Source organism: Salmo trutta, chromosome 19, assembly GCF_901001165.1.
Source record: "Salmo trutta chromosome 19, fSalTru1.1, whole genome shotgun sequence".
In the NCBI taxonomy this organism is placed as follows: domain Eukaryota; kingdom Metazoa; phylum Chordata; class Actinopteri; order Salmoniformes; family Salmonidae; genus Salmo; species Salmo trutta.
Genome location: NC_042975.1, coordinates 12,566,389 through 12,590,357, shown reverse-complemented (window position 1 = coordinate 12,590,357; position 23,969 = coordinate 12,566,389). Strand labels below are relative to the sequence as shown.

The following is a 23,969-nucleotide window of genomic DNA, read 5'->3' as shown; positions in this document are numbered from 1 at the left end:
CCTTCCCAAGTTCTCTCACGTCACCCCGCTCCTCCGCACACTCCACTGGCTTCCAGTTGAAGCTCGCATCTGCTACAAGACCATGGTGCTTGCCTACGGAGCTGTGAGGGGAACGGCACCTCCGTACCTTCAGGCTCTGATCAGTCCCTACACCCAAACAAGGGCACTGCGTTCATCCACCTATGGCCTGCTGGCCACCCTACCTCTGCGGAAGCACAGTTCCCGCTCAGCCCAGTCAAAACTGTTCACTGCTCTGGCACCCCAATGGTGGAACAAACTCCCTCATGACGCCAGGACAGCGGAGTCAATCACCACCTTCCGGAGACACCTGAAACCCCACCTCTTTAAGGAATACCTGGGATAGGATAAAGTAATCCTTCTAACCCACCCCCCCACCCTCCCCCCCCAAAAAAGATATAGATGTACTATTGTAAAGTGGTTGTTCCACTGGATATCATAAGGTGAATGCACCAATTTGAAAGTCGCTAAATAAGAGCGTCTGCTAAATGACGTAAATGTAAATGTAAAGGATACGGCCTGATTCTCCAGCCCAGTCCAGAGGACAGCCTGTCAGCCAGTCAGTCAGAAGGTGAAGGATAGGGCCTGAATCTCCAGCCAAGTCCAGAGGACAGTCTGTCAGTCTGTCAGTCAGAAGGGGAAGGCTAGCCAGGCCAAAAAAAGGCCCACTTTATATTTTTGGTGCATGGGTCTGTGTCTACACTGATCTCCAGCCAACCCATCATTCACTGGATAATTACTTATTTACTTTGAGCAATGGGACAAGTTGGGGTGTGTGAAACAGAGGGGTGTTGTGCAGCAGGTGTTTGTGTGTATGTGTGTGTGTGTGTGTGTGTGTGTGTGTGTGTGTGTGTGTGTGTGTGTGTGTGTGTGTGTGTGTGTGTGTGTGTGTGTGTGTGTGTGTGTGTGTGTGTGTGTGTGTGTGTCTGTGTGTGTGTGTGTGTGTGTGTATGTGAGAACCAGCAGGTAGGACCATGGGAACACCTTAGCAACCTGAGCAGAGGGACAAGTGTGGACCAGATCAGACCTTTTTGTATGAGAACCGCAGTGGCGACAGTTCACACAGACTTAGAGAGAACCACTTCAAAGGACAACTCTACTGTGTTTTTGCTCTATTGTATGATAATCAAATGTGATGTAGACTTTTTCTCATTTCGTTAGGGAACCCTGCTTTGCCTCAGTTCTCATTTTCACAAAGCTGCTCAAAATGGTCCTTCTGATCAAACAGAGTAGGCCCATTTCATTTTCTCAATTACCCTTAAAGGACTGCAATGAGATTAATAAGATGGCGCCGAAGAGGATGGCTGAAGTTTTACATGCTCCTAACCAATTGTGCTATTTTGTTCGTTTTTTTGCGTTGTTTGTAACTTATTTTTTTACTTATTTTGTACATAATGTTGCTGCTACTGTCTCTTATGAGCGAAAAGAACTTCTGGACATCAGAACATCGCTTACTCACCATGAACTGGAAGAAGCTTTTTCCTTTAACGAGTCTGACGAGGAGGATATACTACTCTTCCGGGAACAGGCCCAAATCCCTGTCATTTGCGTGAAGAAAAGGAAAAGATGACGTGGCCTTTTGAGAATCCGTAGGCGAGTGAGTAAACTCCCACTGCCATCCATTCTACTTGCTAACATGCAATCATTGGAAAATAAAATGGATGACCTACGATTACAATTATCCTACCAACGGGACATTAACAACTGTAATATCTTATGTTTCACCGAGTCGTGGCTGAACGACGACACGGATAATATAGAGCTGGAGGGATTTTCCATGCACCGGCAGGACAGAAAAGCTACCTCTGGTAAGACGAGGGGTGGGGGTGTGTGTCTATTTGTCAATAACAGCTGGTGCGCGATGTCTAATATTAAAGAAGTCTCGAGGTATTGCTCGCCTGAGGTAAAGTACCTTATAAGCTGTAGACCACACTATCTACCAAGAGAGTTCTCATCTATATTATTCGTAGCCATCTATTTACCACCACAGACCGATGCTGGCACTAAGACCGCACTCAACCAACTCTATAAGGCCATAAGCAAACAAGAAAATGCTCACCCAGAAGTGGCGCTACTAGTGGCCGGGGTCTTTAATGCAGGCAAACTTAAATCAGTTTTACAAATATTTTACCAGCATGTCACATGTGCAACTAGAGGGAAAAAAACTCTAGACCACCTTTACTCCACACACAGAGATGCATACAAAGCTCTCCCCCGCCCTCCATTTGGCAAATCTGACCATAATTCTATCCTCCTAATTCATGCTTACAAGCAAAAACTAAAGCAGGAAGTGCCAGTGACTCGCTCAATACAGAAGAGGTCAGATGACGCGGATGCTACGCTACAGGACTGTTTTGCTGGCACAGACTGGAATATGTTCCGGGATTCATCCAATGGCATTGAGGAGTATACCACCTCAGTCATCGGCTTCATCAATAAGTGCATCGATGACGTCGTCCCCACAGATACCGTACGTACATATCCCAACCAGAAGCCATGGATTACAGGCAACATCCGCATCAAGCTAACGGCTAGAGCTGCCGCTTTCAAGGAGCAGGACAATAATCAGGGACGTTTACAAGAAATCCCGTTATGCACTCAAACGAACCATCAAACAAGCAAAGCGTTAGTACAGGATTAAGATTGAATCCTACTACACCGGCTCTGACGCTCGTCGGATGTGGCAGGGCTTGAAAACTATTACGGACTACAAAGGGAAACCCAGATGCGAGCTGCCCAGTGACGCGAGCCTACCAGACGAGCTAAATGCCTTTTATGCTCGCTTCGAGGCAAGCAACACTGAAGCATGCACGAGAGCACCAGCTGTTCTGGATGACTGTGTGATAACGCTCTCGGTAGCCGATGTGAGCAAGAACTTTAAACAGGTCAACTTTCACAAAGCCGCGGGGCCAGATGGATTACCAGGACGTGTACTCAAAGCATACTTGGACCAACTGGCAAGTGTCTTCACTGACATTTTCAACCTCTCCCTGACTGAGTCTGTAATACCTACATGTTTCAAGCAGACAGCCATAGTCCCTGTGGCCAAGGAAGCGAAGGTAACCTGCCTAAATGATTACCGCTCCGTAGCACTCACGTCGGTAACCATGAAGTGCTTTGAAAGGCTGGTCATGGCTCACATCAACAGCATCCTCCCAGATACCCTAGACCCACTCCAGTTTGCCCCAACAGATCCACAGATGACGCAATCTCAATCGCACTCCACACTGCCCTTTCCCATCTGGACAAAAGAAACACCTAAGTGAAAATGCTGTTTATTGACTACAGCTCAGCATTCAACACCATAGTGCCCACGAAGCTCATCACTAAGCTAAGGACCCTGGGACTAAACACCTCCCTCTGCAACTGGATCCTGGACTTCCTGATGGGCCGCCCCCAGCTGGTAAGGGTAGGCAACAACATGTCTGCCACGCTGATCCTCAACACTGGAGCCCATCAGGGGTGTGTACTTAGTCCCCTCCTGTACTCCCTGTTCACCCACGACTGCGTGGCCAAACACGACTCCAACACCATCATTAAGTTTGCTGCTGACACAACAGTGTTTGGCCACGCAGTCGTGGGTGAACAGGGAGTACAGGAAGGGACTAAGTACACACCCCTGATGGGCTCCAGTGTTGAGGATCAGCGTGGCAGACATGTTGTTGCCTACCCTTACCAGCTGGGGGCGGCCCATCAGGAAGTCCAGGATCCAGTTGCAGAGGGAGGTGTTTAGTCCCAGGGTCCTTAGCTTAGTGATGAGCTTCGTGGGCACTATGGTGTTGAATGCTGAGCTGTAGTCAATAAACAGCATTTTCACTTAGGTGTTTCTTTTGTCCAGATGGGAAAGGGCAGTGTGGAGTGCGATTGAGATTGTTAGCACCACCGCTAACATTATGACACAGCCTATAGGGAGGTGGTCAGAGAACTGGCAGTGTGGTGCCAGGATAACAACCTCTCCCTCAATGGGAGCAAGACAAAGGAGCTGATCATGGACTACAGGAAATGGCGGGCCAAACAGTCCCCCATTAACATCAACGGGGCTGTAGTGGAGCGGGTTGAGAGTTTCATGTTCCTTAGTGTCCACATCACCAACGAACTATCATGGTCCAAACACACCAAGACAGTCATGAAGAGGGCACAACAAAACCTTTTCCCCTCAGGAGACTGAAAAGATTTGGGATGGGTCCCCAGATCCTCAAAAAGTTCTACAGCTGCACCATCGAGAGCATCCTGACCAGTTTCATCACCGCTTGGTATGGCAACTGCTCGGCATCTGACTGTAAGGCACTACAGAGGGCAATGCGTACGTCCCAGTACATCACTGGGGCCAAGCTTCCTACAATCCAGGACCTATATAATAGGCGGTGTCAGAGGAAAGCCCATAAAATTGTCAAAGACTCCAGTCACCCAAGTTATAGACTGTTTTCTCTGCTACCGCATGGCAAGTTGTACCGGAGCGCCATGTCTAGGATCAAAAGGCTCCTCAACAGCTTCTACCGCCAAGCCATAAGACTGCTGAACAATTAATTAAATGGCCACTGGACTATTACATTGACCCCCCTCCATTTGTTTTTTTCACTGCTGCTTCTCGCTGTTTATTATCTATGCATAGTCACTTCACCCCTACCTACATGTACAAATTACCTCAACTAACCTGTACCCCCGCACACTGACTTGGTGCCGGTACCCCCTGTATATAGCCTCGTTAAAGTTATGTTATTGTGTAACATTTTATTATTTTTAATTTGAGTTTATTTGGTAAATATTTTATTCACTCTTCTTGAACTGCACTGTTGGTTAAGGGCTTGTAAGTAAGCATTTCACCGTATGGTCTACACTTGTTGTATTCAGCGCATGTGACAAATAAAGGTTGATTTGATTTTTGATTTCAATGGAGGACATCCAACCTTGGATAGTCATCTCACTCGCTGAATAAAAACTCTCATGCAATATACAGTGGCCGGTAGCCTGGTGGTTAGAGCATTGGGCCAGTAACTGAAAATATTAGAGATGGAGTCCGAGCTGACTAGGTAAAAATCTGCCTTTGAGCAAGGCACTTAACCCTAATTAGCTGATTCCATGCTGTGACCCCACTCTCTCATAGTGTCTCAGGAGGAGCTGATTCCATGGAGTCTCAGGAAGAGTAGGATATGCAAAAAGCACATGTCCATTTCACACCCCACTGTACATGCGTGAAACAGGACAAATATAAGCACCCCCTAACTGACCTTTGACATATCACATCAGGCCATATGTGTCCAGGGCCTAGGAGACAGCTGACGACATACAGTACATTACTGTATGATCATCATAACACTGGATCAGCTGAACGTCTCGAGTCTAGATCACACAGCAGGCTAGTAGCAGCAGCACCTGTCAGGGGGATCATGTCCATGAACCTTGGTAGCGTCATTAGTTCTGACTGCACTATCAGAGGACAGGGTTGATTAGCATATCAAAGGGTGCCCGCTGCTGCAGGTGGGTGGGGTAGGGTGGCTGGCACCACACTCATTACAGGGGCATCAGTGTACCCAGCCCGGGGCCCGGATGGGGGTTAAAAAGGTCAGTTGTGTTGTGCTTAATTAGCTGACATTTCCCTCAAAGGAGGCAGATGGAAAGGTATTTTATCTTTAAAGGCCATGGCAGCCATTGTGGAGCAACAGGACAGGGGTTGCTGCAGTGCCACTCAACAGCCTGCTGATGATTATAGGTGTGACTGTGAGAGCCAGAGCCAGTCACGACACAGCCCTGCTGTCACCCAGACAACAGCCATTTCTAGATATGCAAACACTGGGGTTTTATCACCTGTTCTCTAAAAAAACACAGTTTATTGTTCTGCATTTTCTATTCAGATGAATAACAAGCACCCTGCCTGCATATTTCTAAGACGAAAGCCCAGAGCAATGTCTGACAAAAATTACCCAGTCACAGAGTATGAATTACGGGGGGCCCAGGGGGGTCTCAGAACCCCCGAATGAAACATGAGTGCAACAAAGTCAAACTTTGGAATTGAACACTTCTACTACTTGTTTAAAATGTGCACTGCTACAGTGGTAAATAGTAAATTAAAAGCTTAGCCAAATGAAGCTTATTAAAAGCTTAGCCAAATGAAACGAACACCCCCACCTCAGCATCATGGTTAAAAAAAAGTTGTCTATGTGGCTGCATTTGTCATCCCGGGACAGTCCCGTATCTCAGCCCATTTTCAGGTGTCCCAACTTTTCTTTCTACAAAATTGGTTGTTTTGTCAATTAATTTAGGCTTCAAGAGTGTAAACCCAATGACAATCGCCAAATGTCATTACACCATTAATGGATGCTGGAATTAGTGGACAAACGTGCAGGTAGCCACATTTCTTAAGTGATTTGTTTGACAATAAAATGGTTGTGTTCATGCCAAATTAAAAGGTAATAAAAATAATGACCATTAAATGACGTCTTTAAATGTAATTTAACTGTGTTTTTTTGTATTACCTTTTAATTTTGCATGAACACAACCATCTTATTGTCAAACAAACCACTTCAGAAATTAGGCTACCTGCACGTTTGTCCACTAATTATTAGGTACATAAAACATTTTATCTTCGCATGTGCACATAGGCGGTCCTGTGAATTTCATGCTATAATTCGCTCTCTGCCCAGGCTGCCACGACTTCCGCCGAAGTCGGTCCCTCTCCTTGTTCGGGCGGCGTTCGGCGGTCGACGTCACCGGCCTTCTAGCCATCGCCAATCCACTTTTCATTTTCCATTTGTTTTGTCTTTGTCTTACACACCTGGTTTCAATTCCCCAATTACTTGTTCATTATTCCAACATGTTTGTTTGTGAGTAATTGTTTGTATGTAATACGTCCGTTATGTGGGCTCGCTTTATTGTATTATATTTGTCTATCTTTGAGTAAATTACGTTTATTTACTCATATCTGCTGTCCTGCGCCTGACTCCTCTACACAAGCTACACACAGACCACATTACACAGGCAATTACCTTGGCCGTGCTCCTCGTTCATAGACTTATATCAGTAGAAGATTTGTGATGATAGCATGTGCTGGAGTTGAACAATTCTGGTGTTCAGACCGAGCCTGGTCCCAGATCAGTAGGTATGATGGCAGATACTGAATGACAATGACAGTGAGAGGACTTAAATAAAGCACACGCGGATCTGGGACCAGAATAGTTTAGACCCAAATTGCCTCCCTCTCCTTCAGTGTTGTTGTCCTGTGTCTGCCCACTCATTACTGGTGTAGCTAGAAGCCTAATCACAATCACCTCCACTGGTCAGTCCCCTCTCCCTGGGAGTTGTAATGGCATGGGCTGACCAGCTTTATTCATTTCCATATTTCCAGTGTGACAGCTGCGCACTGGGCCCTCATCTCGCACTACAAATTCATTAGGACTGTAATATTCTGTAATACTGTAATATTCCAGCAATTAGAGATGAGAAACAGATGGCCTGATGTATCGACAGCAAGCTGACTGAGAGACTATTCAAGGGCCTGATGTATCGACAGCCATCTGAGGGCCTATTCAAGGGCCTGATGTATCGACAGCAAGCTGACTGAGAGACTATTCAAGGGCCTGATGTATTGACAGCCATCTGAGGGGCTATTCAAGGGCCTGATGTATCGACAGCCAGCTGGCTGAGGGACTATTCAAGGGCCTGATGTATTGACAGCCAGCTGGCTGAGAGACTATTCAAGGGCCTGATGTATCGACAGCCATCTGAGGGACTATTCAAGGGCCTGATGTATCGACAGCCAGCTGACTGAGAGACTATTCAAGGCCCTGATGTATCGACAACCAATTGACTGAGGGACTATTCAAGGGCCTGATGTATCGACAGCCATCTGAGGGACTATTCAAGGGCCTGATGTATCGACAGCCAGCTGACTGAGAGACTATTCAAGGGCCTGATGTATGGACAGCCAGCTGGCTGAGGGACTATTCAAGGGCCTGATGTATTGACAGCCAGCTGGCTGAGGGACTATTCAAGGGCCTGATGTATCGACAGCCAGCTGGCTGAGGGACTATTCAAGGGCCTGATGTATCGACAACCAGTTGACTGAGGGACTATTCAAGGGCCTGATGTATTGACAGCCAGCTGGCTGAGGGACTATTCAAGGGCCTGATGTATCGACAGCCAGCTGGCTGAGGGACTATTCAAGGGCCTGATGTATCGACAGCCAGCTGGCTGAGGGACTATTCAAGGGCCTGATGTATCGATAGCCAGCTGGCTGAGGGACTATTCAAGGGCCTGATGTATCGACAGCCAGCTGGCTGAGGGACTATTCAAGGGCCTGATGTATCAACAGCGAGCTGGCTGAGGGGCTATTCAAGTGCCTGATCTATCCACAGCCAGCTGGCTGAGGGACTATTCAAGGGCCTGATGTATCAACAGTCAGCTGGCTGAGGGGCTATTTAAGGTCCTGATGTATCGACAGCCAGCTGGCTGAGGGACTATTCAAGGGCCTGATGTATCGACAGCCAGTTGACTGAGGGACTATTCAAGGGCCTGATGTATCGACAGCCAGCTGGCTGAGGGACTATTCAAGGGCCTGATGTATCGACAACCAGCTGGCTGAGGGACTATTCAAGGAACTGATGTATCGACAGCAAGCTGACTGAGGGACTATTCAAGAGCCTGATGTATTGACAGCCAGCTGGCTGAGGGACTATTCAAGGGCCTGATGTATCCTCATCAATCTAAACACAATACCCCATAAGGACGAAGCAAAAACAGGTTTTTAGAAATGTTTGCTAACTTATATATATGTAAAAAAAATGAAATAACCCATTTACATAAGTATTCAGACCCTTTACTCAGTACTTTGTTGAAGCATCTTTGGCAGCGATTACAACCTTGAGTCTTCTTGGGTATGACACTACAAGATTGGTACACCTTTATTTGGGGAGTTTTCCCAATCTTCTCTGCAGATCCTCTCAAGCTCTGTCAAGTTGGATGGGGAGCATCGCTGCACAGCTATTTTCAGGTACCCCCAGAGATGTTCGATCGAGTTCAAGTCCGGGCTCTGGCTGGGCCACTCAAGAACATTCAGAGACTTGTCCCGAAGTCACTCCTGCTTTTTCTTGGCTGTGTGCTTAGGGTTGTCATCCTGTTGGAAGGTGAACCTTCGCTCTAGTCTGAGGTCCTGGGCGCTCTGGAGCAGATTTCCGTCAAGGATCTCTGTGCTCCGTTCATCTTTCCCTCAATCCTGACTAGTCTCCTAGTCCCTGCATTTTGCATTTATATTAATTGTGTTCAGTATAAGAGCATCTTGTCTGCTAAATTAACAAAACAAGGGTATGGCATTGAACAGCCACAGGCTTATACAAGCAAGCACAACTTCTGAGCTTACTGCTTTTTTGAAGATTGTGTTCCACAATATTATAACCAGTTGATATTATGGTTTAAATAAATTCATCTTAAATTGGACTTATTTTTTTATTAACTGAATATTTATGGGGCAACTGAGCAATTAGGATTTGTTATCTGTAATGGTTATGATAAATGAGGAATTGTTATCAGTAATGGTTATGATAAATGAGGAATTGTTATCTGTAATGGTTATGATAAATTAGGAATTGTTATCTGTAATTGTCAGATGCTTCTAGGAGTGGTGGTTGGAGTCAGGCGCAGAGAGCAGAGGTAAAGTATACAGTCTTTATTTTCTCCGGCAACAAACTGGTCACGCCAAAACAGAAGGGCGCGTAATAATAATGCCCAACCCAAAACACAGGGCAAAACGGTCCGGAGAGAGAAAATAAAACGTCAGCCAGCACAAAACACAAAAACATCCAAAATACGACTAGCGAAGCAACTACATTCACAGGCCCACCGTCCTGAGTGGACAACAAACAATCCCGCACAAAAATCCCAACTGAAAACACACATTAAATAAGTCCCCACTAATGACATACACAAAACAGGTGCGGAACAGACAGACAAACTAAACGAAACTGAAACAACGATCGGTGGCAGCTAATAGGCCGGCGACGACGACCGGCGAGCGCCGCCCGACCGAGGAGGGGCGCCACTTTCGTTGGATCCTGTGACAGTAATGGTTATGATAAATGAGGAATTGTTATCTGTAATGGTTATGATAAATGAGGAATTGTTATCTGTAATGGTTATGATAAATGAGGAATTGTTATCTGTAATGGTTATGATAAATTAGGAATTGTTATCTGTAATGGTTATGATAAATTAGGAATTGTTATCTGTAATGGTTATGATAAATTAGGAATTGTTATCTGTAATGGTTATGATAAATTAGGAATTGTTATCAGTAATGGTTATGATAAATGAGGAATTGTTATCTGTAATGGTTATGATAAATTAGGAATTGTTATCTGTAATGGTTATGATAAATGAGGAATTGTTATCTGTAATGGTTATGATAAATGAGGAATTGTTATCAGTAATGGTTATGATAAATGAGGAATTGTTATCAGTAATGGTTATGATAAATGAGGAATTGTTATCTGTAATGGTTATGATAAATGAGGAATTGTTATCAGTAATGGTTATGATAAATGAGGAATTGTTATCTGTAATGGTTACAGTCAAAACATGTTAAATGCCCGTCCCTATGCCATTTGGGATGGACCTTTGTTGTGTTCTTCCCGTCCTAAGTGAGGCTCATTAGTGATTCTGCCGAGGCAGCGATGGAAGGGTGGTGTTGAAGGGCAGTGCAACTGATCCGCCTGGCTTTTCTCTCGCTTGACTAGTCCAACAACCTATTACCTGGATCTAATGATCTCATTACACCAGCTATCAGGATGAGAAGGGTAAGCAGAAACTGCACCCGGTCAACTGATACCCCTCTGATACAGGGAAACAGATGACAGCTGGGACTGACCCCAAATACCTTAAATTGCTCTTTTGTGCTCCACCACACACAGGTCAGATCAGCCTGGAGGGGGGTTGGGAGGGTCAATCGTACACCTGCCTTGATGATAAGTCACCCTCAAACGCACACATGATACACACAAACACGGACACATACTGCTTGGGTCCATCGGGCTGTTGGGTTTTGCAGCATCATCTGTGTACACAGCCCACTCCTAATGAGGACTGCTTTGATGACTCCTTCACTATTGTGGAAGGCTAGTGCACAGACAGCACAGAGAGCCACAAGGCCTTAGGGGATGCTCTGCCCCATGATGTCCCAGAGCAGAGCAGGCAGCACAGAGAGCCACCAGGCCTTAGGGGATGTCCTGCCCCATGATGTCCCAGAGCAGAGCAGGCAGCACAGAGAGCCACCAGGCCTTAGGGGATGTCCTGCCCCATGATGTCCCAGAGCAGAGCAGGCAGCACAGAGAGCCACCAGGCCTTAGGGGATGCTCTGCCCCATGATGTCCCAGAGCAGAGCAGGCAGCACAGAGAGCCACCAGGCCTTAGGGGATGCTCTGCCCCATGATGTCCCAGAGCAGAGCAGGCAGCACAGAGAGCCACCAGGCCTTAGGGGATGTCCTGCCCCATGATGTCCCAGAGCAGAGCAGACAGCACAGAGAGCCACCAGGCCTTAGGGGATGTCCTGCCCCATGATGTCCCAGAGCAGAGCAGGCAGCACAGAGAGGGAGCACCAGTCATCCAGCACTCAGCAACAGCCAGCTGGCCACGCCCACCAGCCAAGAGAGGAATCATCAGACTGACAGACAGTAGAAGCTTTGAACGTGCAGGGAAACCTCAACTAGCCACAGGAAGCAATTTACAGCTAACACTAACCGTCTCAATCCCAATAACAGGGTTTAAGCTGAAGCAGAGCTTTCATTCACTTGAGTTTGATCAGTGAAATAATACTAATGATAACAATAGCTCTGTCACAGGCTACGTGGCCGAGTGGATGAGGTTGATGCTACAGTATTTCTTATTCATAGACACAATGCTTGAATTTCACTGCCTGACGAGTACGTGTTCAGCTGGCTCCCGTCTAATTTCGTCCGGTTTGAGTCAGTTGGTCTTTGGAGAGCGCCTCTTTGAACATGGCATTCTGAGGCACGGCTTTCTGAATCCCAATTATTACTGATGAATTATTTACTAACTCAAGCTCAGGGAGAACGATCAAAGTTCACCAAATGTGAACGCTCCGACAAGGCTGTACACTGCAATACACAAGCAGGTAATTGTAGATCTTTTAGGGTAGACTAGAGGGAAAATATGTTGTCGTGCTCCCAGTAAACAAATGTTCACAAATCCACTGTTGTGATTTTAAAGGATGTTAAATGTCCCTTCTAAGGCCGTGCTATACCTGCCTCCCCATCTGAAATACGAAGACATACAGTCTCCTCCTGTTGTGAAATATTTATGCAGACTCTAAATACAGAACAAAACTTTTCATTTGGAACAAAACAGCTTTCCCACCAGGCACAAACTGGTTGAATCAACAGTGTTTCCACGCCATTTCAACCAAAAAATGATATGTGATGACGTTGAATCAATGTGGAAAACTGATTGGATTTATAAAAAAGCAATCAACGTCAGGAAATGTAGTCTTTTTTTCACCCAACTTTGAATCTAAATCCAAAGACATGGTGAAATGTTTTGTTGATTTCATGTTGAATTGACATTTTGACATTGAATTGACAGAACTCAACGAAATGTAAATGAAAACTAGACGTTGAACGGATGTTTGTGCCCAGTGAGTTACATCCTCCCAGAACCATCATTCTCATGAGTCATCATACTATGGGATGAGAACATGTTGACATATGTCAGATGTTCATCTTCCTTTAACAAATGAGTTTGAGCAGCAGAGAGATAATGTGTCTGGGCTCTGGGTGAAGCCAAGCCAGGGACACAGAGAGCCCTGATAGAGCTGTGAGTTTGAGCAGCAGAGAGATAATGTGTCTGGGCTCTGGGTGAAGCCAAGCCAGGGACACAGAGAGCCCTGATAGAGCTGTGAGTTTGAGCAGCAGAGAGATAATGGGTCTGTGCTCTGGGTGAAGCCAAGCCAGGGACACAGAGAGCCCTGATAGAGCTGTGAGTTTGAGCAGCAGAGAGATAATGGGTCTGGGCTCTGGGTGAAGCCAAGCCAGGGACACAGAGAGCCCTGATAGAGCTGTGAGTTTGAGCAGCAGAGAGATAATGGGTCTGGGCTCTGGGTGAAGCCAAGCCAGGGACACAGAGAGCCCTGATAGAGCTGTGAGTTTGAGCACCAGAGAGATAATGTGTCTGGGCTCTGGGTGAAGCCAAGCCAGGGACACAGAGAGCCCTGATAGAGCTGTGAGTTTGAGCAGCAGAGAGATAATGTGTCTGGGCTCTGGGTGAAGCCAAGCCAGGGACACAGAGAGCCCTGATAGAGCTGTGAGTTTGAGCAGCAGAGAGATAATGGGTCTGGGCTCTGGGTGAAGCCAAGCCAGGGACACAGAGAGCCCTGATAGAGCTGTGAGTTTGAGCAGCAGAGAGATAATGTGTCTGGGCTCTGGGTGAAGCCAAGCCAGGGACACAGAGAGCCCTGATAGAGCTGTGAGTTTGAGCAGCAGAGAGATAATGTGTCTGGGCTCTGGGTGAAGCCAAGCCAGGGACACAGAGAGCCCTGATAGAGCTGTGAGTTTGAGCAGCAGAGAGATAATGGGTCTGTGCTCTGGGTGAAGCCAAGCCAGGGACACAGAGAGCCCTGATAGAGCTGTGAGTTTGAGCAGCAGAGAGATAATGGGTCTGTGCTCTGGGTGAAGCCAAGCCAGGGACACAGAGAGCCCTGATAGAGCTGTGAGTTTGAGCAGCAGAGAGATAATGTGTCTGGGCTCTGGGTGAAGCCAAGCCAGGGACACAGAGAGCCCTGATAGAGCTGTGAGTTTGAGCAGCAGAGAGATAATGTGTCTGGGCTCTGGGTGAAGCCAAGCCAGGGACACAGAGAGCCCTGATAGAGCTGTGAGTTTGAGCAGCAGAGAGATAATGTGTCTGGGCTCTGGGTGAAGCCAAGCCAGGGACACAGAGAGCCCTGATAGAGCTGTGAGTTTGAGCAGCAGAGACATAATGGGTCTGGGCTCTGGGTGAAGCCAAGCCAGGGACACAGAGAGCCCTGATAGAGCTGTGAGTTTGAGCAGCAGAGAGATAATGGGTCTGGGCTCTGGGTGAAGCCAAGCCAGGGACACAGAGAGCCCTGATAGAGCTGTGAGTTTGAGCAGCAGAGAGATAATGTGTCTGGGCTCTGGGTGAAGCCAAGCCAGGGACACAGAGAGCCCTGATAGAGCTGTGAGTTTGAGCAGCAGAGAGATAATGGGTCTGGGCTCTGGGTGAAGCCAAGCCAGGGACACAGAGAGCCCTGATAGAGCTGTGAGTTTGAGCAGCAGAGAGATAATGTGTCTGGGCTCTGGGTGAAGCCAAGCCAGGGACACAGAGAGCCCTGATAGAGCTGTGAGTTTGAGCACCAGAGAGATAATGTGTCTGGGCTCTGGGTGAAGCCAAGCCAGGGACACAGAGAGCCCTGATAGAGCTGTGAGGTTGAGCAGCAGAGAGATAATGGGTCTGGGCTCTGGGTGAAGCCAAGCCAGGGACACAGAGAGCCCTGATAGAGCTGTGAGTTTGAGCAGCAGAGAGATAATGTGTCTGGGCTCTGGGTGAAGCCAAGCCAGGGACACAGAGAGCCCTGATAGAGCTGTGAGTTTGAGCAGCAGAGAGATAATGGGTCTGGGCTCTGGGTGAAGCCAAGCCAGGGACACAGAGAGCCCTGATAGAGCTGTGAGTTTGAGCAGCAGAGAGATAATGTGTCTGGGCTCTGGGTGAAGCCAAGCCAGGGACACAGAGAGCCCTGATAGAGCTGTGAGTTTGAGCAGCAGAGAGATAATGTGTCTGGGCTCTGGGTGAAGCCAAGCCAGGGACACAGAGAGCCCTGATAGAGCTGTGAGTTTGAGCAGCAGAGAGATAATGGGTCTGTGCTCTGGGTGAAGCCAAGCCAGGGACACAGAGAGCCCTGATAGAGCTGTGAGTTTGAGCAGCAGAGAGATAATGTGTCTGGGCTCTGGGTGAAGCCAAGCCAGGGACACAGAGAGCCCTGATAGAGCTGTGAGTTTGAGCAGCAGAGAGATAATGTGTCTGGGCTCTGGGTGAAGCCAAGCCAGGGACACAGAGAGCCCTGATAGAGCTGTGAGTTTGAGCAGCAGAGAGATAATGTGTCTGGGCTCTGGGTGAAGCCAAGCCAGGGACACAGAGAGCCCTGATAGAGCTGTGAGTTTGAGCAGCAGAGAGATAATGGGTCTGGGCTCTGGGTGAAGCCAAGCCAGGGACACAGAGAGCCCTGATAGAGCTGTGAGTTTGAGCAGCAGAGAGATAATGGGTCTGGGCTCTGGGTGAAGCCAAGCCAGGGACACAGAGAGCCCTGATAGAGCTGTGAGTTTGAGCAGCAGAGAGATAATGTGTCTGGGCTCTGGGTGAAGCCAAGCCAGGGACACAGAGAGCCCTGATAGAGCTGTGAGTTTGAGCAGCAGAGAGATAATGGGTCTGGGCTCTGGGTGAAGCCAAGCCAGGGACACAGAGAGCCCTGATAGAGCTGTGAGTTTGAGCAGCAGAGAGATAATGTGTCTGGGCTCTGGGTGAAGCCAAGCCAGGGACACAGAGAGCCCTGATAGAGCTGTGAGTTTGAGCACCAGAGAGATAATGTGTCTGGGCTCTGGGTGAAGCCAAGCCAGGGACACAGAGAGCCCTGATAGAGCTGTGAGTTTGAGCAGCAGAGAGATAATGGGTCTGGGCTCTGGGTGAAGCCAAGCCAGGGACACAGAGAGCCCTGATAGAGCTGTGAGTTTGAGCAGCAGAGAGATAATGGGTCTGGGCTCTGGGTGAAGCCAAGCCAGGGACACAGAGAGCCCTGATAGAGCTGTGAGTTTGAGCAGCAGAGAGATAATGGGTCTGGGCTCTGGGTGAAGCCAAGCCAGGGACACAGAGAGCCCTGATAGAGCTGTGAGTTTGAGCAGCAGAGAGATAATGGGTCTGGGCTCTGGGTGAAGCCAAGCCAGGGACACAGAGAGCCCTGATAGAGCTGTGAGTTTGAGCAGCAGAGAGATAATGGGTCTGTGCTCTGGGTGAAGCCAAGCCAGGGACACAGAGAGCCCTGATAGAGCTGTGAGTTTGAGCAGCAGAGAGATAATGTGTCTGGGCTCTGGGTGAAGCCAAGCCAGGGACACAGAGAGCCCTGATAGAGCTGTGAGTTTGAGCAGCAGAGAGATAATGTGTCTGGGCTCTGGGTGAAGCCAAGCCAGGGACACAGAGAGCCCTGATAGAGCTGTGAGTTTGAGCAGCAGAGAGATAATGGGTCTGGGCTCTGGGTGAAGCCAAGCCAGGGACACAGAGAGCCCTGATAGAGCTGTGAGTTTGAGCAGCAGAGAGATAATGGGTCTGGGCTCTGGGTGAAGCCAAGCCAGGGACACAGAGAGCCCTGATAGAGCTGTGAGTTTGAGCAGCAGAGAGATAATGTGTCTGGGCTCTGGGTGAAGCCAAGCCAGGGACACAGAGAGCCCTGATAGAGCTGTGAGTTTGAGCAGCAGAGAGATAATGTGTCTGGGCTCTGGGTGAAGCCAAGCCAGGGACACAGAGAGCCCTGATAGAGCTGTGAGTTTGAGCAGCAGAGAGATAATGGGTCTGGGCTCTGGGTGAAGCCAAGCCAGGGACACAGAGAGCCCTGATAGAGCTGTGAGTTTGAGCAGCAGAGAGATAATGGGTCTGGGCTCTGGATGAAGCCAAGCCAGGGACACAGAGAGCCCTGATAGAGCTGTGAGTTTGAGCAGCAGAGAGATAATGGGTCTGGGCTCTGGGTGTTGCTGAAGCCAAGCCAGGGACACAGAGAGCGTTGATAGAGCTGTGCGGAGATTGATGATGGAACAGCACATGTCTGGTCAGTGTCACATCACACAGGGAACCAGAAAGACACACTGTGCCAGTTTGAGGCTGTGCTGCGCAGAGCACATCCGAGCAGAACAAAGCTTAGCTGGGCTGAGGTGAGCAGCTGAAAAATCCAGCTCTCATCTGAGTGTAAAGGAAAGATCTGCACTCACGAAAACCAAACCAGGCTGAAAGACAGCGAAAAAGCTCTCCAAGAGCATCAGAACAACAGACATCCACATGATGCAACAGGCGTAGAAAAATGACATTAGGATATGGAACAAAATGATTTGGAGAGAGTCAGAGAACAGATACACACTCCCAGCATGTGAACACCTCCCTGGTGAGATCAGCCAGCGGTGTTGGAAATAAACACGAGAGAACAGCTGTGGCTTACTATGCTTCATTTGATAGCAATGTGAATAAACATAGAGCCAGCCTTGAAAGACATTCTACATGGAATGACTTCCAAAAGAGATAGTGAGACTGGACTGAAATGTGATTATGCATCCAGTGCTGTTGCCTTTAGGTGCAGGATTGAGGCTTCACAATCACATTTGCCCCTCTGACTGTATCTTTCCTCTAAACATAGCCTGGATGTGTCTGTAGCTTCAGTGTGAGAGCCAGAGGGCATCTCTACAGCTCGTCTGCCTCTGTGTAAAGCAGGAGACGGCTCTTTCTCTCCCAGAGCTCAGAGCACAGCCTTGTTCATAGCCATGCTCCACTTTCACAGTGCTGTAGTCTGTTGAATGGAGAGGAGCACTGCAACACCGTATAACTGTGGCTAATAATTCCATCTGAGAACATAAAAACAATAGATATCTCCAGTCTCTGTGGCAGCAGTATCTGTGGCACTTCTGTTTTTAGTTTAAAACCTCCACAGCAAGCAAATATCTAACTTCATTCCAGACGCAATATGATTTCTGATGTCGAAACAGATCATTTCCCAGCTATCACATTCTGAGAACCATATATTTACTGAGCTCCAGAAGAAGAAACGGCTACCCACTGTCTTAGTCTGAAGCAATGGACAACGGGGTGCCATAATCTGTCAAATGCTATCTTATCTCATGTAAGGACATAATCTGTAATCGTTGTGCAACACACACCGAGACCAAGCATCTGCTCTACATCACCCTCTCCACACTACAGTTAGTTATGGGAGAGTGAGTTTTCATCATGTGCTGTAGACCACTACTCAACAACCCAACAGGAACTTACTTCAGTATGAAATAAGAAATCCTATTGATAAGTTAAAATCATTTGGTCACAAAAACTGTGTTTACACAGGTAGCCCAATTCTGAGATTTTTTCCACTCATTGGTCTTTTGACCAATCACATCAGATCTTTCCACATCAGATCTTTTCACAGCTGATCTGATTGGTCAAATGACCACTTAGTGAAGAAAATCTCAGAATTGGTCTGCCTGTGTAAACACAACCTAAGTAAACTGAGAAACACCTGAAGGGGAATCAGGGCTCACATAATGTGTTTCTCAGTTCACTTATTGTAGGTTGCATTTACACAGGTAGGCCAATTCTGAGATTTTTTTTTCACTAAGTGGTCTTTTGACCAATCACTGTTGATCAAAGTGCAGAAGCTACAGAAATGAGTGAGTCAATAACGCCACAGCTCCACCACTTCCCTTCCTACAGGTCCTGGCCTGTGGTGATAATGCTGCTCCCCACGTCCACCCTTTTTAATACCACTTGCTTGTCTTCCCCTCTGATTCCAACCATCTAAATGAAGCTGCTGTGGGGACTGGGGAGTGAGTCAATAACACCACAGCTCTACCACTTCCCTTCTCACACCTCACAACTCCAATCCCTTTTTCCACTTGTGTTGTTTGGAGGGGATCGTCTCTGAAGATGCTACTAATTGAGATGCGTCTTAGTGTTAATAATTGAAAACCCCATGAGAAGGTACTGACAAAACAGGCCTTGGTGCTTTGCTACCCTGATGGCAATAGAGGCACTCCCTGTATCTATTGTGAAAAGGTAAAACTGGTCTTGGGGTAATTCATATTATTCTGTAGGTAAATCTGTGACACTCCATTTAGTATGATATATTACAGTATGTTTGGTTACATAATGAATGGAATAGCGGTTGTACAATATCATATGAATTATAGGACGTATAGTATCATGTATCTTTCTTGGTCATACAATAGCATACGAATTGGATGATGTACCTTATCTTGGTGGATGTATAGTATTATACGTCTTTCTCTGAGACCAGGTTGCTTATTGCGCAGTAGCAACAAAGGAGAATTATGGGGAGAATTTACATTGGCGTTTAGGGAAACTATAACGACAAAAGTTAGGATAATTTATGTAGCAGGTTAAGTGAAATAGGTTAAATTTAGAATACGGGTTAGCTGAAATGCCTCCCTCCTTTCGTTTCCGTCGAGCAGGGATGGGCAACTTTGAAGGGAGTGGGGCCACCTTCCGAGCAAAACATTTTAGTGGCCTACTTCTTGACAGCAGAGGGAAAAAATTTAAGTTTTAGAGTTAATTTCCTGTAATTCCACACATTTTGTCATAGGGCATAGAGAAAATACTGCAGTGTTAAAGCAAGTTTGCTGCAAAGCTAAACATTTAGACATGGGGCAGAGAAAAGATTTTAAAATTGTATAATTCATTTCATGCAATTCTACTCACATTGCCATGGGACGGAGAGAAAAATGTGCAGTTTTAATAGGTCATTTCCTGTAATTCTGCACATTGTGCTATAGGGTGGAGAGAAATGTTTGCAATTTTATAACAAATTTCATGCAATTCTTGTCACATGGGATGACGCTGGAGAGACGAAGCAGGTACGGGGAGTCAAACATTTAATATGAAACGGACATGGAACGAGACAGGAACAGTGTCAGCACAAGGCTAACAAAGACAAAAAACAATTCATGCAGCAGCGGGGAACAGAGCTGGGGAACTGACAAATATAGGGGAGGAAATAAACAGATGAATGAGTCCAGGTGAGTCCAAAATCGCTGATGCGCGTTACGAGGGAAGGCAGGTGTGCTCAATGGATGGAAGGAGTGCGTGAGGCAGGGCAACCTGGCGCCCTCAAGCGCCAGGGGGGGAAGAGCGGGAGCAGACGTGACAGTACCCCCCCCTCTTGGGGCGCCACCTGGCGTCCCACCCTGGCGAACCGGCCGAGACATGGGCGCTGGGCAAGCCGGTTGGGGCGTGGGAGCCCAACGAACAGGCAGGAGTGTGATAAGAGTGGTTAGTACTGTCACGTCTGCTCCCGCTCTTCCCCACCTGGACTCACCTGGACTCATTCATCACCTGTTTATTTCCTCCCCTATATTTGTCAATTCCCTTGCTCTGTTCCCTGCTGCTGCATTAATTGTTTTTTTGTTTGTGTTACCAGTTTGCTGACGCTGTTACTGTCTTGTTCCATGTCCGTTCTTTATTAAATGTTTGACTCCCCGTACCTGCTTCGTCTCTCCAGCGTAATCCGCGTGACAATTCTACTCCTTTTGCTGGCCGCTAGACTAAATTACCAATATAAACAAATTTAGCTGACATGGGCTAATAGGCTGACTGTCAGAGACTGACATAACAAGAGAAATACTGCTAATGCACAACCACATGTTGAAATTGCACCTTGTGTATTCTACTATTCTAACTCGCAACAGTAAGCTGAGACCCCGACTGAGTTCCTTTTTTGGGAAATTGGTCCGCGTTGGCCGCCAGTTGCCCATCCCTGGTCTAAAGTAACTAGACTAGACCATTAGTAGGTGTTATATGTCTTGAAGGTGCTCAGAAATACGTAAAATATGTTTCGTTTGGCTCTGAGGACAGGCTGTATCAGTGTATGATTGCAATGTCGTCATCAACATTGTCATTATGAATCATCAGTCATGAGTCATAGGATTCTGTATACCGGATAGAGATTCTGCTCAAGGCCAGGGTATCATCAGCAGATACATACACAAACACACACACTGAATATGTGCACCCACTCAGAAAGCTACAGTGAGCACACAGCCTCCCAATCAAATGATCTATTCAATTTACATACAGATGAGATGAACATTTGAATACCAGCCTCTTCCTTTCCCCGTAATAAATGCAGATTGAAAGCGGTTGATTTAATCTCCCAAACACCTACTTATCTATGGAGATGTTTTTTGTTGGAATGGAATTACAGAAATATAAAATATTCCCATTGAATCGATTAATGAGGAATGTACTGAGAAATGACAAATCTGATCTACAGGTAACTGCCAAAATAAAGTAAACACTTGAGTAAATGAGGGATACAAAGTATATTGAAAGCAGCTGCTTCCACACAGGTGTGGTTCCTGAGTTAAGTAATTAACATACCATCATGCTTAGGGTCATGTATAAAAATGCCCAGTTACCCACTATTTTGGCTACCATGGGTAGAAGAAGAGCTCTCAGTGACTTTGAAAGAGGGGTCTCAAAGGTGCATTGTGGGTTTAAAGGGTGTGTGTGTGTGACACAGGAGGTAGGTGGCACTTTAATTAGGGAGGCCTGGCACGTGGTAATGGCTGGAGATTAATAAGTGGAAAGGTATCAACAACATCAAACACATGGTTTCCATGTGTTTGATGCAATTCCATTCGCTCCTTTCCAGCCATTAATATGAGCCGTCCTCCCCTCAACAGCCTCCACTGCTGTGTGTGTATGTCTCAGTCACCAGATCTCAACCCAACTGAACACTTATGGGAGACAGCGTTTTCCACCTCCATCAACAAAACACCAAATGATGGAATTTCGTATGGAACAATGGTGTCACATCTCTCCAGTAGAGTTCAAGACACTTGTAGAATCTATGCCGAGGCTCATTGAAGCTGTTCTGGTGGCTCGTGGTGGCCCAACGCCCTATTAAGACACTATGTTGGTGTTTCCTTTATTTTGGCAGTTACCTGTATTTGCTCACAGTGGTTTCAGCATGGATAGATAGAAAAGCATTAAGTCCTCATACTAAATGATGTAATTTGTTATCCTGCATGTAATTAATTAGCACTCTGGAACCCTGAAGCCTCCCATTTGTCCAGGTCTGAAAAGGCTTTTCTCCATGATTATCATGCTGTTGCTCTGCACAGAGGTGGAGGGCGATCATCCAACCTGAGGAAAGTCTCCGCCTGGCATGTGTGTGGCGTGTTACGTGTTTCTTGACTTATCATCAAGTCAACCCCTCTCTCTCTCCAGGCGGATCTGATCTGTGTGTGGTGGCTCACATCAAAGTACAATCAAAGGTATTTCAGGTCAGTCCAATCTGTCACAATGAATGACAGGATAGTCAAATTCTTTGACAGTTACGTAAAATAATTTGAGTGATGCTTTTGGGTGGTAGCCATCTCTGTATGTTGGCTTGTTGACAGTGGGTGTCTGATGCTTCGGCATGGCAGCATTCCAACATTGAATAAAGTATCTATGTTTCTGGGCCTATAGATGGAGATTGAACATTGAAGGGACATTGGAGGAGAGTACGTCCTCTAAGGGCTGTGGCAACTGTGAGTACCGGTCAGCTCTGATCTGTCTCTCTTAGCTGTGGATGACAGTGACGTGATGATGAAGATGAGGGAGGTTTCTCTCTCACTCACCTGTGGATGATGCGTTTGCTGCGGAGGTAGCCCAGCGCCAGGGCGATCTCACAGATGTACAGCTTGACAGTGTTCTCTGAGAAGTGAACATTCTGCTGGAGGTGGTAGCGCAGGTCTCCTCCCAGCAACAGGTCCACTACCATGAACATGTCCTCCTCGTCTTGGAATGAGTACCTACAGGAGAGGAGGGGGAGGGAGGAGGGGGAGGGCATGGATAAGGAAGAGGTGGAGGAGGAGGGAGAGGAGGAGGTGGAGGAGGTGTTTGAGAAGTAAGAGGTGGATGAGGAGGTTGTGGAGGAGGAGGAGGAGGACGGGGAGGGGGAGGTGGTTGAGAAGTAAGAGGTGGAGGAGGAGGTTGTGGAGGAGGAGGAGGAGGACGGGGAGGGGGAAGAGGAGGTGGATGAGAAGTAAGAGGTGGAGGAGGAGGTTGTGGAGGAGAAGGAGGATGGGGAGGGGGACGAGGAGGAGGAGGTGGTTGAGAAGTAAGAGGTGGAGGAGGAGGTTGTGGAGGAGGACGAGGAGGGGGAGGAGGAGGTGGTTGAGAAGTAAGAGGTGGAGGAGGAGGTTGTGGAGGAGGAGGAGGTGGGGGAGGGGGAGGAGGTTAAAAAGGATGTGGAGGAGGAGGTGAAGTAAGATATGGAAGTTGTGGAGGAGGAGGAGGAGGAGGAGGAGGTGAAAGAGAAAAGAAGAAGAAAATTGTCAGCCTATGACATAGCATATTTATTCAACACAATTACCTTGGTTGCCAATATCCAAGAGGTGAAGGAGTTCTATTCACATTCAGTGTGAGGCTTGTAATGAAAGAGGAGAGTGAACATATCTCAGTCAACCATCACAAAGGTCTTCAAGGCTCACAGATGGCAAAAGAATATCCCTTATGAAACATACGGTACTGGCGAGCTTACACCACTCATTATTCTAGGCCCTAACTAATTCCCAGAAAAGGCAATTCATTAGTGGCTAGCGATGGAAACACCACTTCAACACACTCTGGTTGGACCGTTCCATCCAAAGTAAAAGGCCTGTCAGGTGTGTGCAGTCTGAGCCCATCCACTCATCCACCCATCCACCCATCCATCCATCCATCCATCCATCCATCCATCCTTCCACCCACCCACCCACCCATCCATCCTTCCTTCCTTCCTTCCATCCTTCCTTCCTTCCTTCCTTCCATCCATCCATCCATCCATCCACTCACCCATCCATCCATCCATCCATCCATCCATCCTTCCACCCACCCATCCATCCACCCCCATCCACCCACCTATCTATCTATCTATCTATCTATCTATCTATCTATCTATCTATCTATCTATCTATCTATCTATCTATCTATCTATCTATCTATCTATCTATCTATCTATCTATCTATCTATCTATCTATCTATCTATCTATCTATCTATCTATCTATCTATCTATCTATCTATCTATCTATCTATCTATCTATCTATCTATCTATCTATCTATCTATCTATCTATCTACTCACCTATCCACTCACCCATCCATCCACACCACTCATTATTCTAGGCCCTAACTAATTCCCAGAAAAGGC

General features: G+C 47.1%; 1 pseudogene; it reads right to left on the bottom strand.

Moving 5' to 3' along the window:
* The window catches only part of LOC115153999 (serine/threonine-protein kinase 32A-like), a 94,442-nt pseudogene that overhangs the window by 34,844 nt on the left and 35,629 nt on the right, over positions 1-23,969 (bottom strand).